Below are 9448 nucleotides of genomic sequence, written 5' to 3'. Positions count from 1 at the left end.
ATGCTTCCTTCTACTCATCCCTCCCTCCTCTCTCTCTCTCACACACACACACACTCCACATGCATATGTTAGACGGATGAAAGGCCATACTATTTAAACTAGGCTCACATTTAAAGTTTATCTCAAAGATGAAAGATACCTGATAATATCCACATCAATCCAAGTACACTATTCTGAAGACTAGAGTTCTAGTTTTTTAGTTGATGCATTAAATGGCACAACACAGCATATTGTCTTGTATTGAGATTATTAAACAAGATGTTGTGTATATTCATTGTATCCTACAAAGGGTGTGGAGGAATGTTGAAACTTGCTAGGAATGAAACTCATCCGAAGAGAACAGATCATGCGGGCGGGGTGGGGGGGCAGGGGTGAGCAACTATGATGTGGCAGTCCTCCAAGAGTTATATGGTACATTCTAATTTTAAAAACGTTACAAGATGAGTACAATTGTATTGCATGTACTCGGGTATAAAGGACATAAACGAAGTGAAAAATGCCTACCATCTTTTATAGAATATTCATGTGGCCTATTTTCACACATAAATTTATTTTTAAAAAATCATTTGCTAAGACAATAAACCAATCTGCTCTTCTTTGCCTTTCAGAGAACTGCAAGAAGATTGCCAAAAAGAATTCTGATGCTTATAATGACTGTTTAAAATGATTTTCCAAGTTAACAGATAACAAAATCAAAGAGTTTGAGTAATTCTTCTCCTTTCTTTTTAAAATATGAAACCGGTGTTGGAGTAGCCTGTAGTGTTATACTCCGTGTCCATTAGAGTTGCAGAGATTTCCAGGAAGAATTAAGCCACAGTAGCTCAGCCTGCTAGAAAAGTAGACAGATTGGCTCCCATCCCGGAGACCGGCGGTGGGCAGGTGGGTGTGGTGGCAAGCACTCTCCTGATTGGCTGCTGTCGGAGCCACAAGGTGCCTGCGACCCAGTGCTGAGGTTCACATGACTCCAAGCCCCGACTGCATGTGCGTTAGCGGCGCGTCTCCGCAAGACTCCAGCAAGGTTATTTGATCGCCAAGAGTATGAGGTTTGACGTTTTCCGTAACTGACTTTTCCATCATAAGACTTAAAGAGTTTCAGGTTAAACGAAGCTAAGTTTTTTTTATAAACGTTTAACAAATCAGTACTCATGGCAGGCCCCTTGCTCCTGGTATAAGTTAAACTGTCATAAGTAAAAAATTAAATGGCCATACCTAAAGAACCAGCCAGAAGCTCCAGAATTCCACATGCAGGGAAATTCTATCCATCATCTCTTTTTCCATCACTTATCGTCTGCTGTCTACCATCCACCTGTTATTTAGATAGAGGGCCCGCTATTCGCACACACTGGGCACTTTTCATGCCTTTCATGTAATCATTACAAAAACATCTTGAACCTAACAATATTCTCATTGTACAGATGAAGAAGGATAAAATGTGAGGAATAGCCCTGGCTGGTGTAGCTCAATGGATTGAGCGCAGGCTACAAACCAAAGTGTTGACAGTTTCATTCCCAGTCAGGGCACGCGCCTAGGTTTGTGGGTCAGGTCCCCAGTGGGGGCACCTGAGAGGCAACCATATATTGGTGTTTCTCTCCCTCTCTCTCTCCTTCTCTTCCCCCTCTCTAAAAATGAGTAAATAAAATATTTTTTAAATGCAATGAATATTAAATAACAGTAACCACAAATCATAAAGTGTTTTTTGTTTGGTGATTCCAAGAAAGAAGGAAAATGTATTTGATGTGTTAAGTTTTAACATTGTCATTGCCAACCGGAAAAGTCTGGAAGCAGATTTTCTTTTGTACAGGTGTGGTTCAGTGCACCATTTTGTGACCGTTTGTGACCGTTTTGTAATAGTGCATTTTATTTCATGAACATTTTTGCTACATTATGATGATATGCCTGAGCCCTAAAAGAGCATCCGTACTGAAGTGGATCTGGTACCTATCACAAAAAATTATATTTAATGTAGGAAATAGTATGGTTAATATAAATGAAATTTACAAATACAAAATCATAAATATAAAAATGTTTAAATCTATTGAATTTTACATTTAAAAAAAAAACACATGATGTTACCCTGGCCAATGCGGCTTATTTGGTTGGCACATCAACCCATACACCAAAAGGTTGAAGGTTCAGTTCCTGGTCAGAGCATATACCTAGGTTTCAACAAATCCCTGATCATGGTGCATATGGGAGGCAGCCAATCGATGTTTCTCTCTCACATCAGTGTCTCCATCTCTCTCTCTCTGTCTCTCTCTCTCTCTTTCTCTCTCTCTCCCTTTCTCTCTCTCTAAAATCAATAGACATATTGAAAAATTTTTAAAAACAAGATGCTGCCCTGGCAGGCATAGCTCAGTGGATTGAGCGTGGGCTGCGAACCAAAGTGTCGCAGGTTCGATTCCCAGTCAGGGTACCTGCCTGAGTTGCAGGCCATGACCCCCAACAACCGCACATTGATGTTTCGCTCTCTCTCTCTCTATCTCCCTCCCTTCCCTCTCTAAAATTAAATAAATAAAAATTTTTTTAAAAAAACTCAGCCCTGGCTGGTGTAGCTCAGTGGATTGAGTGTGGGCTGTGAACCAAAGTGTCACAGGTTCGATTCCCAATCAGGGCACATGCCTGGGTTGCAGGCCACGGCCCCCAGCAACCACACTGAAGTTTCTCTCTCTCTCTCTCTTTCTCCCTCCCTTCCCTCTCTAAAAAAAATAAATAAATGAAATCTTTTAAAAAACTTATACAAATAAATAAATAAATAAAAACAAGATGCTTACTAAAAGTTGCCATTACAGTCTTTCCCACAGCTCCCCACATGTACCCAGCATTAAACTGTAGAAAGGAGGAGCACTGCCCACATCTGCACGATGGGGACGAGACAGTGAGGGGAGGGTGAGACCCTAGCTCTGAGATGTGGCACTTGAGGCTGGAACTGCTCCTACTGGTCAGTTAAGTGGAGATGCTGTTCTCATGGACCTCTTCTTGGATTCCTCACCCAACAGAGCTGTGTTAAAGAAATTCCAAGTAGCAGTTCAAGAAAGAATTAATCCAGCCCTGGCTGGTGTGACTCAGTGGATTGAGCACTGGCCTACGAACCAAAGGGTTGCTGGTTTGATTCCAAGTCAGTGCAAATGCCTGAGCTGCGGGCCAGGTCAGGTCCCCAGTAGGGGGTGCGGGAGAGGCAACCATACGTGTTGTTTCTCTCCTTCCCTTCCCCTGTCTTAAATAAATAAATAAATAGAAAGAAAGAAAAAAGAAAGAAAAAATTAACCTGGACAGAATATACCATAGTTCCCCCTTTATAACATTGGGCGTCATATTCTGGAAAACTTAAAATGCAAATAAATAGTATACTTAGCCAATTTGCTACTGTCTCCTTCCTTCACCAAGTGTGAGTAAAGGGATCAGGAGAAGGAAATGTGGGATATGAAGAGAATTATTTCAAATGATAAAAGTGGTGTTAAATAATCCAGACATATTTTAAAAATTTAAGTTTTAAAATTAGGGATTAGGGATATTAGGTTTAGGGATATTCATCCCCTCTCCTCTCCCCTCCCCAAAGAAAGAAAAGAAACAAAAACAAGGAAAAAATAAATATTTTAATATCAGCATTAAAATATTGACTAAAGTTACGAGAAATAAGAGATTAAAAAGAGCAACTTTTAAAAAATGTCAATGCGTTGCAATGGCCTGTCTGGACAAGGCGTTACGGTGAGGGAGACACACCAGAACAGGACAGGGAGGCAGATGGTGCCACAAAGGAGCCGGAGGCAGGGGAAAGCTGCAAGCCTTTCCTAAAAGACAGAGCAGACAATCTACAAACAATGTCCCACAAGTAACCCACTGGGTTTATAATCTATGTTTATTTATAAGTAATTCCCTTCTCCTTTTAAAAAAGTCCCAAACTTAAAAACTTAAGACCGTGTAGAATATCCAAGGAGACCTAGTTGGTGACTTGAATATACAAGACCACAAATATATGAGAGGGGGCCCTAAAAAATGGAATTATCTTCTGGAGGACAGGCCCCTTGTAGTACCTGCCTGGTGAATGTTCTAGGAAAGCATCTGTATCAGTGTAGCAGCTGGCGTTGTTGTGAGAGGCTGCATTCTGCTTTAGTGAATTTTTTTTGAAGACTCAACACATTTGCCCCTGTCATGGTGGGTGATTTACGAGCACACTTGCACTGAATGTTCAGCAGTTTTGGACCAAAAACCAGCATCACTCTGTACCCCACCCTCCCTGTTCACCCGATTTCACTCCAATTGACTTTTTTGTTGTTGTTTCCCTGAATGAAAAAAGTCATCAAAGGGAAACGTTTTGCCTGTGTAGAAGAGGCAAAACAAAAAACAGCAGAAGCACTAAAAGACATCAAAATCGACAAGTTCAAAAACTGTTTTGAGCAGTGGAAAAAACGTCTCGCTAGGTGTATTGCCTCAAATGGAGAGTACTTTGGAAGTGACTGAAGTTTAAACACGTAAGAATAAATACACAATTTTTAAATAAATAAACTCTGTTTTGTGGGGGATGCCCCCTCCTATATTGCTGAGAGCTTCACATTTTGCAACAACCTCGGAGAAATCATCAAAACCCTAAACTGACAATAAGCTGAGCAGGCAGACACGTTTGATGTGCCCCCTGCTGACTTCCTAGTGACACTGTAACGTCTCAGAAAAAGCCCTTCTAGGAGGCTTGAAACAACTGACTTGAGTAATCATTGGCTCTTGTATTGTACTGGAGTTTTTCTTGTTTCTTTTGTTAAATTATATGTAACCGTGAGGTGTTCTCCTCCCCTTTGCAGTACTTCCCACAGCATCCCTCGGTGCGGGAGGGCTGGGGTTCTTAGATAGTTGCTGGGTGAATGAATAACACTGAGTAGAAGATGATCCAGTGCTAAGTGGGGAAGAAACCAGGGTGTTTTTTATTTTAAATTTTCACTGTGTTTAGTACTTAAGAGACTTGAACGTGCACATGCACACATACACAGCCCCCTTATTGCCGGAACCCAGTCTACATAGACCAAGTCCATCCGGTTAAGGAACCGGAGAACAGCCTTGTTTAACGAGGGATTTTTGTTAAAAATGTAATATATTCTTGGCCAAAATAAAACCACAAGACAAAGTTTCAAGCAGTACAAAAGTGTGTGCAACCAGACGAAAGTCCTTCTCTGCCCGCAGACTTCCTTGTGTATTTTCTTGAAATCTGTGCATTTACATAAATGCACATCCATCCACACATTTGCAACTTATTTCTTACAGTGGTGTCAGCATCCCATAAACACTGTTCTGCCATTCATTTTTTTACCTAATAATGTGCCTTAGAGATGAGCTCACGCTAAGGACCCCCTTTTTTTCTTTCTTTTTTGAGCCATGTCAGATTCTCTTCTATGGTTGTGCCATCGTTTTTTAAGCCACACATCTATTAACAGGTGTTTAGTTATTTTAGTAATGTGAACCATGTTATAATGAACCAAGATGAATTCTTTGAGATTATGGGGTCAGAAATATTTATCATGTTAATAAGTAAACCTACTAGGTCCTCTAATGAACATGCATACATTTACATTTCTATCTGCAAGGTAGAAAAGTTGAATGATTGTGGACATTCTGACCATTATTGTGTATTACTGAACTACTGAATCTCTACCAACCTAGGAAGTGAAACGTGGTCTCTTGTTTTAATTCTCATTGTAAATAACACTAATAATAATAATAATGGCTAACTCTCATCTAGTACTCGCTGTGTGCCAGGCATTATTCCAAGAATTTTACATATATGACTAACATAATGTTAAACAGCTTTATTAAGATATAACTTACATACACACATCACACAAAATGTCCATTTAAGGTGTACAAATAAATTGTTTTCAGTATGTTCACAGGATTCTGTAAACTTGATCAATTTTCTTTTTTCTTTTCCCTTTTAATCTTCACCTGAGGATATGTCTGTTGATGTTTAGAGAGAGGAAGGGAGAGACAGACAGACATCGATCGGTTGCCTCCCATTTGCACCCTGACAGGTAATCAAACCCACAGCCTAGGCATGTGCCCCGACCAGAAAACAAACCCGAAACCTTTTGGTGCACAGGACAGCACTCCAACCAACTGAGCTACCTGGCCAGGGCAAACGTGATCAGTTTTAAAACATTTTATTTACACCCAAAGGTGGTCCTTAGCTATCATCCCACTCACCTCCTTCCCCCTATCCTAGCTCCGGGCTACTTTCTGTCTCTACAGATTTGCCTACTCTAGACGTTTCATACACATGGAATCATAGAGTATGTGTCATTTCCTGACTGGCTTCTTCCACACAGCGTAATGTTTTCAAGGTTCATCCACGTGGAAGTGTGAGTTGGCACATTCCTTCTCATTGCCGAATAATATTCCTTTCTAAGGATATAACACATTTTTTATCCATTTATCAGTTGATGTATACGTGGTTTGTTCCCACTTTGGGGCTACTATGAATAATGCTGCCAGGAATATTTGTGTACAAGTTTTTGTGGACAATATATTTTTAATTCTCTTAGGTATACATGGAGGAATAGAACTGCTGAGCCACGTGGTAACTTTAAGTCTTCAAGGAACTGCCAGGCTGTTAACACCTTATAGTTTCCCATATTTCCCTCTGAAAGTTTGTCACTACCTCCTGGTGTTGGAAGTTAGTGTTCATTTCTTGATTATTACACTCACAAAGTTGAGGGTGAAATCCATTCACAGCCTCTGCTCCTGAGCACCAAACACAGAGCTGGGCACCAAGGTAGATTCTCAAATATGTATGTGAACAAACAATAGAATAGAGGGAGGAGGAGGGGGAGCAAGGGAGGGGGAGGGAGGGGGAAGGAGGAGGAGGGAAGAGGAAAAGAAAAGTTTGAAAGGTGAAAATCAGTATATACTGCAAGGTATTCACATTATCTCAAAACTTATTCTCTATTTTCCTCATCAAAATAGTTAAATAAATGAGCCAGAATTAAAAGGATAAGTTGAAACCTTTGAAGTCTTAAAGAAGTTCACATACGAATGAACATGACACTGATGCTGCTCTTCACCAGGAAAGCAAAGCCAGAGGCCAGAACCAAAGCAGAAGAGTCCAGATCTCAGATGCATTGTCCTAAACATCTGTGATTCCAAGGTGGTGCTTTGACTTTTATTATGACTTTGATATGTGATACAACTGATACCATTTTATAGGTGATTTTTTCCTCTTGAAATGTTAGTGTCAAACTAATTACCATTTTATGTATTTTATCGTCACTGCTAAAGTTATAATACTATTTTATCAAAAACTTATTTATAGCCCTGGCTATGGTAGTTCAGTGGATTGAGTGCAGGCTGAGAACCAAAAGGTCGCCAGTTCAATTCCCAGTCAGGGCACATGCCTGGGTTGCAGGCCAGGTCCCCAGTGGGGACCACATGAGAGGCAACCACACACTGTTTCTCTCCCTCTCTTTCTCCTTCCCTTCCCTCTGTCTAAAAGTAAATAAATAAAATCTTTTTTAAAAGTATTTATAGGTTGTTCAGTACCAATTCCAATACCTTCCATTCAAGACATATAAGCAGTCTAATAGCACAATATGTCATATATTAGCAGATTTCACCGTTGTAAACACTAAGCATCATACTCAGAATTGAGAATAGACCTGGACCTGGCCTGATTCTCAAAGAACCCTCAGGAAAATCAGTACACAAATTGATCTTCAGAATTATTTCTCAAACCTCTACTCTCCGACTTCCTACATCAACACCATATTTCCTCTCACTGCACGGGGATTTGATTGACCCTTGTCCAAAATTCTACCCAGCCACCTTAACTCTACTGCATGCACCCTACCCTGGATGGACTCTTTGGACCATTTTAAGCTACAGAAGTTCAACCCAGTTGACTTATTACCTAATAGCAACGTAAGAGGAGCACAAGTCTGCCAGGACCTTGAGTCTACATTATTAAAGGCTTTCCCTAGAGGCCTTGAACCTAATTTGACTGCTTGACGGGCCAGGAGTAAAAGGGCTCAGTCCTGCCTGAATGAGAAAGGCATTTCCATCTCAGACTTCTGCTGCACCAGCTTCACTGAGGAGTTCCAAGGAAAGCAACCCTTCTTAGAACCTGATAGAGAAAGATTAAGAATAGGTGGCAAGGCCCACAAGGAAACAGGGAGAGACCACAAAAGTTGAAGCTCTGGGCCTATTCCTGGTTGCCAGGACCTCAGCCCCAGGGGTCACACTGGCCCCAGCAGTCTCAGACACCTTGAGATGGGAAGCTCTATTCATTCAAGCACTGTAAATCCTGTTCTGTATAATGTGTGAGGTCAGCTTGTATCAGCTACAACAGCTTGCTACAGCTGATTGTTAAATCTTTAGAAGAGTTTTGCAAGCAGGTTAATGGCATTTGTAGCTTGAAATAAGCCACTGAGGTAGCATTTACACCACAGAAATTGGCAAACAATACAAACTAAGATTTTTTTCCCTAAGATCCTTGGCTGTCAAATATTTACCAGTAAACCACTTATTCCTACCCTGTAAAAAATCTACATATAAATCAGTGATTCTCAGCCAGCAGTGAGTTTGGCCTTCAGGCAATGTCTGGAGACATTCTGGGTTGTTGTGTGTGTGTGTGTGGAGGGGGCAGGGTCGTGTTATTGCCATCTACTGGGTAGAAGCCAGAGATCCTGCTAAACATCTTACTACAACTCCACATGAAAAAGAAAGAATTCTCCAGCCCCAAATGTCAATAGTGCTGAGGCTGAGAAACCTTTGTGTGTACCTTGAGAAAGTACAGCTTCCTGACAGGTCACACTCATTAAGACCAAAATAAATTCTCCATGATGAAACTGACTATCCCTGTAATTAGTCTCTCTTTCCACATCAAAGGGCTCCTGTGGCCACGGGACAACCATTGCTAGTGCTCACTTACTAAAAAGCAGCTCTGCAGGCCCTGGCCAGATAGCTCATTTGGTTCAAGCAACGTCCCAACACACCAAGGCTGCAGGTTCAATCGTCAGTCAGGGCACATACAAGAATCAACCAATAAATGCACAAATAAGCGCAACAAAAAAACCAGTGTTTCTCTCTTTCCCTTTCTCTGTCTAACACCAATAAATAAGTTTTTAAAAAAATTAACTTTGCAGGAGCTTCACGCATGAACTCTTGCTGCCTCTTCTGCGGCAGTCACATCTGCACAGGTGTTGCCCTGCCCGCCTCCCAGTGACTTACATTTCCTTGTCTCTTTCAGCCTATTGTGGTGGCATTCTGCTATCTGCAACCAGCCCCCACCCACCTCTCCAACTATATTTTTAAAAAACAAATAGCTTCATCAAGATATAATTCACATATCACGCAATTCACTCATTTGAAGTGTAAATTTAATGGCTTTTAGCATATTCACAGAGTTCCACAACCATTACCACAATCAATTTTAGGACATTTTCATCATCTCAAAAACAAACCCCAAACCTAA

The sequence above is a fragment of the Phyllostomus hastatus genome, unplaced genomic scaffold (assembly GCF_019186645.2).
Source record: "Phyllostomus hastatus isolate PE091 unplaced genomic scaffold, TTU_PhHast_1.1 phas_contig_98, whole genome shotgun sequence".
Taxonomy (NCBI): Eukaryota; Metazoa; Chordata; class Mammalia; order Chiroptera; family Phyllostomidae; genus Phyllostomus; species Phyllostomus hastatus.
The sequence above is the reverse complement of the archived record's forward strand: the minus strand, read 5'-3'. Positions refer to the sequence as shown.